Below are 8,099 nucleotides of genomic sequence, written 5' to 3' on the forward strand. Positions count from 1 at the left end.
CTCGGAAATCCGTCTGCCTCCGCCTCCCAAGTGCTAGGATTAAAGGCGTGCGCCACCACCGCCCGGCTCAAGAATGTCTTTAAATTTAGAATGATTTTGAATTTCTCACTTTCTTGCCTTCACCTCCCAGGTGCTGGGACTATAGGTGTGTACTATAGGTATTCCCTATTTTTACAGTGCCAAGGATCAAAACCAGGGCTTCATGCGTGTTAGACAGCATTCTCCCATTTTGTTTAGAGGTACAGGGGGTAGTTTTCAGTTGTGCCTGAACTTCTCATCTAAGAAATTCTTGCCAGTTGTGGTGGTGCATGCCTTAACTCCCAGCACTCAAGAGGCAGAGGAGGGCCCATCTATGTGAGTTTCAGACTCTTCTGGTCCACAAAGCAAGTTCTGGGACAGCCAGGGCTACACAGAGAAACCCTGTCTCAAAAAGAAAAAGGAAAGAAAAATGAAAGAAAAAGAAAAAGAAAGAGAAAAAGAAAAAGAAACCCGCTACATCATCACCAGATGGTAAGACCCTATTGCCAAAGACACAACACACTTTGGTTGTAGGACATAAAGTAACAGCTGGACCTGGAATTTCCCCTCTGCTGGTTGCCTTTTATAATGCAAAGGATACTTTGCAGGCTGATGGAAGAGAAGTGTCATCAGTGGATTTACTCAGCAGTAGACCCTGCATGCTACCATACTAATCTGCCAGGGAAGGTGTGTCAGCTGGCAGCACAGTGCATGACTGTTACATGCTACATGCATGGGGCTAACAACTATCTTCTGATTACATTCCAGGATGTCCATGGGTGGGGACTCACGCCTAGCTCTGTAGCCTGGTCAAAAGTTAGGGAGGTCATAGGCCACAGGGGAACCTACTACTGCTGGTTTGCTAAATGAACATGATGTCAAACTGCCTTCTAAATATTCGTTCATACCTTTAGATCAGTGCTGCTCTTGGACTTGGTCAGTGGAGCTTCTTTTTCCAGTGGGAACCAGTCAATGCAGAGACTCCTGACTGTTTAAGGTGCAGAGAATAAACAACTGTTGAGTGCTCAGCCACAAATGAGTCAGCTGTCTATCTCAGTCCTCACAAGGCTCAGGAAATATAAACGAGTGGGGAGCAGAGAGCATGTAAGAGCAGAGGATGGAGAGGGTACTGAGGAATGTCATCTGGGCATGATGTACCTATTGCACTCATGGGCTCACCTGCACCAGATCAAGCCAAGTAAGTGATTCCAGCATGGATGATGGAGAGGCCCATGAAGAGAAGCTAGAGATGGGACATCTCTAGCTGAGTAGCTACTTGCATTGGCTTCTGGGGAGAGGAAGTTGTTTTTCTTTGGAGATGTGATCCCTGGTAAGTTGTCCATGAGTGTTCAGGCAGCACTAATGGAACTACTGGAAGGAGGAGGAGAAGAGAAAGAGGAGGAGGAAGAAAAGGAGGAGGAGATCAAAAGTTGGAGGAGCTGGTGTTTGGGGTGTCCAAGAAAATGGAGTCTGGATAACTATAATAAAGATACATTGTATATATGTATTATCAAAAAAATTTGGCTCATGTCTTTAATCCCAGTACTCTGGAGGCAAAAATAGGTGGATCTCTGTGGGTTCAAGGTCATCTACACAGCCAGTTTCATATGATCCAGGGCTACATAGTGACTCAGAAAGAAAGAGAGAAAGAAAGAAAGAGAGAGAGAAAGAAAGAGAGAGAAAGAAAGAAAGAGATAGAAAGAGAGAAAGAAAGGAGAGAAAGAGAGAAAGGAGGAAGAAGGAAGGAAAGAAAGAAAGGAAGGCAGGAAGAAAGAAAGAAAAAAAGAAAGAAAGAGGGAGGGGAGGAGGGACAGATGGAGAGAAATTCCTGAGTGATCGTGTGGAGAAAATATATCCAAGTAAAAAGGGGGTACAGAACTGTGCTCTACATGCAAAGAAGTAGGTGGGAACGAGGAGAGATCAAAGTGAGAGAAGCATGAGCACAGTTGCTATGCAAAGGTGTGGCTGGTGACTGAGAAGCCAAGACTGAGCAGAAAGAGACTTGTGAGATGGTGGGTCATCAGGGCGGGGCATGGAAGGGAAGACGGGCTAGTGTAAGGAATCTAGTACGGCACATACAACACCACAGTCCCAGCTGAGGGTCCCAAGACAAAGTCCTGAACGCTTAGACTTGAAGGATCTCAGAGTCCTTTCTCAAGCTTAGCAAGAATCTAATTGTAGAGCCTGGGCACAGTCCTATCTGATTGAGGCAGCCAGCAGTGCCGATCTGGTAGTAGGTATAAGGGATCGATCTTCTTTCATTGTAAAAGGTTTTGAGTCTGGGGACAGGAGCTGGAGGACGTGGTACAGAGGGTTACATGCCTGCTGTGTGAGCATGAGTTCGGATCCTCAGCACCCGTGTAAAACGCTGAGCACAGCCGGGCAGTGGTGGCACATGCCATTAATCCCAGCACTTGGGAGGCAGAGGTAGGCGGATTTCTGAGTTCGAGCCAGCCTGGTCTACAGAATGAGCTCCAGGACAGCCAGGGCTACACAGAGAAACTCTGTCTCGGGGGTTGGGGGGTGGAGGGAGGGAAGAAGCAAAGAACAAAATTTCCTATCAACGTCTGCCTATCAGCAAGTTGCTTGAGAACACAGCCATCGTTACTCCTGATACCAGCTCCGGGGGCCGTGATATTAAAGGAGAAGACAGCAGAGACTTCGGAACTGGTGCTGGGTTTTATGTGTGTTCCACTGAAGATCCCTAGAAAACGAATTACAGAATGTATTCTTATGGAACAGAGGAGCTTCTGCAATTCATAAATGGGGTTTCCCAGTGGACCCACAAAGAATGCCTGTTTTTGGTCACTCTGTGGGAGGCCCTCTAGTGCCAGTTTGTGATTTGAAAAATCCTGGAAAAATACAAATCTGTGTCAGCATTTGCTCCAATTTGCAACCCAGTACTCTGTTCTTGGGATTTAAAAAAAAAAAAAAAAAAAAAAAAGCTTTTAATAGATATTTAGGACCAGATCAAAGTAAATGAAAGAAGTCGGATTCGACCTGTTTCTCAAAGTCCCATTCGAGTTCCTAGATTGATATATTAATCAATCAAGGAAAAGATGGAAAGGGGTTTTTTTTCCTCCCAAATTGGCAGTTACTTCCTGATAACTTCTCAGCTCCCTGCACAGAAAAGAAAATCCCTGTTGTTTTCAGGCTACAAGAGAGTCACTATCATAGCTACAATTTCATCATGTAAAATACCTGAATGCATGAAAAACTTCATACAAGAGAATAGTATCAGGATTATAAAAGTTTAATTGCTGAGCTTAAAAATAAAGGGCTGGGCACAGAGGTAACCCCAATGCTGGGAGACAGAGACAAGCAGATCTCTGGAGCTTTCTGATTAGTCAGCCTAGGCCCTGCCTCAAAAAAAAAAAAAGATGAGGTGGGGGGGATAAAGGATGACATCCGATAGCCTCCAGACACCGTATACATGTGCAAGCAGGCACATACTGCCCACAAGAACAGTCAACAAGCTAGGCATATAAGAATATGTCCTCATCTTAATTAAGAGCACCTGAAAAATATGAAACAGAAATGATTCCATGTTTAATAGTAAAATACTGAATGCTTTCTCCTGAAGAGTGAGAACAAGACAAGAATGTGTGTTCATGGTTTCCGTTACATTGTGCTGAGAACTCTATCGAGGGAAGCCAGATGAGAGGATCTAAAGCCATCTGGATTGGATAGAGGTGCTGCTCTGAGATCTGGCTGTGTTCTGCCCTCCTTGTGTCATATGACAGAACAGGAGCTTCCAGAAGTCCCCTTGCCTTTAGTACTCCATTTAGAAAGACTCAGTTGGTTCCATTTTCAGAGCAAATGTTGAGGTAGGTTAATCAGACACTGCCTGTTCAGCACATGAGGCCTAGACTATGCACATGAGGACTATGCACATGAGTAAAATGTCACCACCTAGGAATGCACAAATCAAATGAGGAACGCATGCACACGTGCACATATGCACACACACATGTATCAAAACCATGTAATGGTCAGACATGGTGGCATGCACCTTTAATCCCAGCACTCAGGAGGCAGAGGCAGGTGGATGCCTAAGTTTGAGGCAGCTTGATCTACAGAGTGAGTTCCAGGACAGCCAGGGCTACACAGAGAAACCCTATCTTGAAAAACCAAACCAAGTAAGCAAACAAACAATGTGACAATTATAAATCCACTAATGTTAAACAAAACTAAAAAACTGTGAAAATATTTTACTTTTTGAGAAATCTAACATATAATAAACTGGGGAGATGGCTCAGTGGGCAGAGTGCTTGCTGACCAAGCATGAAAATCAGAGTTCAAGTCCCCCCAAAACAATGCAAAAAGGCAGACATGGAACTGCAGAAATAGCTCAGAAGTCAAAGGTACTTGTTCTTGCAGAGGATCCGGGAGTGGTTCCCAGGAACCTGAATCAAGATGAATGACAGGAAGCTGAATCAAGATGATGACAAGTCAGGGCTGGAGGGGTGGCTCAATAGTTAAGAGCACTGGCTGCTCTTGCAGGGAACCCAGGTTTTATTTCGCAGCATCTACATAGAGGCTCACAATAATTTCTAACTCCAGTTCTAGGGGATCCAATGCCCTCTTCAGGCCATGCCAGCATGTGGTACACATACATAGATGCGTACAAAATAACTTAATAAAAAGTTCAGGGCTATCCTGAGCTCCATGGTGTAATATTGTCTCAAAAATATAAAATAGTCAATAATGCCTGATAAAATGAATGTGGTTTATTAATTTATTGTTCTCCAACAAATTCTGACATGAAAGATGCAAATATGTCCACCTTTGTATTTCTGACAAAGCTCATTCACAAAACAAATAAAACAAAACAAAAGTAAAAATAAAAAAAAAAATAAAAAAACCAAGACTTTTACTTGCAGATAGCATGTTTCACCCATAGAGAATTCAAAGGAGTTCATTGGAAAAAATCAAACAAATTTAAGGGGTAGCTCTTTGTTCAGAACAAAGGTTCATATCACCCAACACTGGGGACGGGGAAGTATCGAGATTAATCAATGGCTGGAAGGAAGGCACCAACTGTGTTTTTATTGAGTTAACTAAACTGTTCTACAGGCTTCTTTCTCCAACAAAACATTTAGTTTTGTATCTTAAATAGTGAGATGCTGTAAGAAAGGAGAGCAATCTATAACAGTCACAGGGGATTAAAGATGTAAGAGATGATTAAATTCCTGTAAGAATGCAAAGGGCAACACAGTAGTTTATGCCTGCATTCTCAGCACTACAGCGACAGAGGCAAGAGGATCATTGCAAGCTTGAGGCCCATGTGCTCTACCATAGAAGTCCCTGGCCAGGCTAGCCAGGGCTGTAGAGCAAGCCAAAACAAAACACATTGGGGGAAATCTTTGTAGAATTAGATCTGACAATAATTTATTTTATATGAAAAACACAGACAGCAAGAGAAACAAACAAACAAAAAAGACCAATAGGACTTCAAGAGGCTAATTTGTATATGCCAAAGGGTGTAATCAGCAGAGTTAGTATGGAGAACATACAAAGAATTCCTACTGCTCAATAACAATAACATCTAGTTTCACATGTGTGAGGAGACTGGGGGTGTAACTTGGTAGGAGAGTACCTGTCTGCCATATACGAGGCTCTGGACCCCCAAGTCCACAAAATATGTGCAGAGAACTCACAAGGACACTGCTTCCAAAGTGTTATGCAAAAGATCAACGTGCACATTAAATTATTAATCTCAGGGAAATGCAAATCAAAATGGCAAATGCATAGTTTGGAGCCACCATTAGGATGGCAACTGTCCAAAGACCAAGCACACACACACACACACACACACACACACACACAAATAAATGATAAACAGTGGGTGGTTTGTGACCTAGAAAAGCTGGATTTCTAGACTGGTGGGATTGTACTCAAAACAAATAAGGAAGTTTCTTTAAAAGAATCAACTGAGAGAACACTCGAGCCAGCAACCCCACTGCTGACACAGCTGAAGACCAAAAACCTGGGTCTCAAAAGGGTATCTGCACTCCTGAATTCAAAGCAGCGTGTGTGCACTGGCCGAGGGTGACAGCAACATATGCCAATCAATCAATGAATGGTGGATCTAAAAATGGCGTATGCACAGGGGAATGTTCTTCAGCCTTCAGAAGAAAGGAGGGTAACTTTAATACGTGCTACTGGATAAATGGACATGAGGGGGTTAAGCTAAGAGAAGCAAGCTCGTATGAAGAAGCATCCATCCCATTTAACACTGATTTCTATGCAGCATCCAAAATTGTCAAATTCAAGGACACGGGGTTGGGAATGCAGCTCAGTGGTAGACTGCTTGACTTGAACAAAGCCTTGTGTTCAATCTCCAGCACCACATGAACTGGGCACCGAGTCTCAGGCCTCTAATCTCAGCACACAGGAGGTGGAGGCTGGAGGATCAAAAGCTCAAAGTCATCTCCAGCTACACATCAAGTCTGAGGACAGCCTGGTCTACATTGGAGCCTACTCAAAAACAATATATATAAATCACATATGTGTGTGTGTGTGTGTGTGTGTGTGTGTGTGTGTGTGTGTAATTTTTTGTAGAAACAAAGCTGATAGAGCAATCCCCAGTACTAAAAAACAAGAACAACCCCCACCCAAATTCAAAGAAACAGAAATAACAATGGTTATCAGAAACTGGGCGACAGAACAAAGAGGAGTTTAATGGGTCCAGAGTCTCAGCTTTGCAAGATGAAAGTGCCTGGGGATCTATTTCACAACGTGAATATACTCAGAGCTTCAGAGCTGACCACATACAGGCAGTTAAGATGATACATTTTATGTTCTCTGGGGTTTGTGGAGTGGGGATTATGCTGCACGGGCACTCACTTTATGTACCACAGGGGGGAAATAGTGTTCTCCAAGAAAAAGGACTAAGCTCAGCTTGTGACCCAGCTGTGCAAATGCTGTTCCCTGAGATAACATCGAGCCTCCCTTGCAGAAAAAGTGCTTTATCTGTGTTTCTTATTTTACATAAACAACATAAAATACTTAAAAGACATGGGAGGGGTTGCAGAAATGGCTCAGTGGTTAAGAGTGCTTGCTGTGAAATCCTGAGGACCAGAGTTCAGATCTCAGCATCCATGTAACAAAGCCAGGTGTCTTGTTCACCCCTAGAACCCCAATTCTGAGGCAGGCAGAGGTAAGAGGATCACTGGGGCTTCCTCACTGCCAGCCTAGCCAAACAAAGGTGATCCTCACATTCAAGAAGAGACCTTGCTTAACAGGAAGAAGACACTTAACTCTGTCTTCTGGCCATGGTAGCATGCATACAGCTGCCCACGCTGTGTGCCCACTTAAACACATTCGCAGACATATACACATATACACAACACACACAATAAAAGTGAAAAAGAAATCTTTTTTTAAAGATACAATTTGGAGTTTGGAGTGATGGCTCAGTGTTCTCTTCCAGAGAACCCAAGTCTGTTCTCAGCATCTACATCAGGTGGCCAATGACTACCTATAACTCTAACTCCAGGGATTCTCATATCTTCTTCTGGACTCCAAGGGCACCTGCAAAGGCACACAGAGGCACACACACACACACACACACACACACACACACACACACACAAACATACACATACACACATACACACACACATAAACATACACACACACAGACAGACACAGACAGACACACACACGTACACAGACAGACACAGACAGACACACACGTACACACACACATACACACACATAATACACACATACACACACATATACACACACAAACACACACACATACATACACACACATACACACACAAACATACACACACATACATACATACATACATACACACACATACACACACACAAACATGCACACACACACATACAAACATACACATACACACACACACAGATAGACCTTTTTTAAGGATACAACTTAGTAGTATTAGTATTTTTTAGGGCTGGGCATGTGGATCAACTGTAAAGAGCATGCATAAGGGTGCTGGTGAGATGGCTCAGTGAGTAAGAACACTGGCTGACTGCTTTTCTGAAGGTCCTGAGTTCAAATCCCAGCAACCACATGGTGGCTGAGATCAATCAGT

The 8,099-nt window shown here is 43.4% G+C and overlaps 1 pseudogene; it reads left to right on the plus strand.

Annotated features, from left to right (window-relative positions):
* The first annotated feature begins 1,187 nt into the window (after nt 1–1,187).
* On the plus strand, nt 1,188–3,214 carry LOC116099920 (annotated as a pseudogene).
* Nucleotides 3,215–8,099: the final 4,885 nt, after the last annotated feature.

The sequence above is a fragment of the Mastomys coucha genome, unplaced genomic scaffold (genome assembly GCF_008632895.1).
Source record: "Mastomys coucha isolate ucsf_1 unplaced genomic scaffold, UCSF_Mcou_1 pScaffold20, whole genome shotgun sequence".
Classification (NCBI taxonomy): domain Eukaryota; kingdom Metazoa; phylum Chordata; class Mammalia; order Rodentia; family Muridae; genus Mastomys; species Mastomys coucha.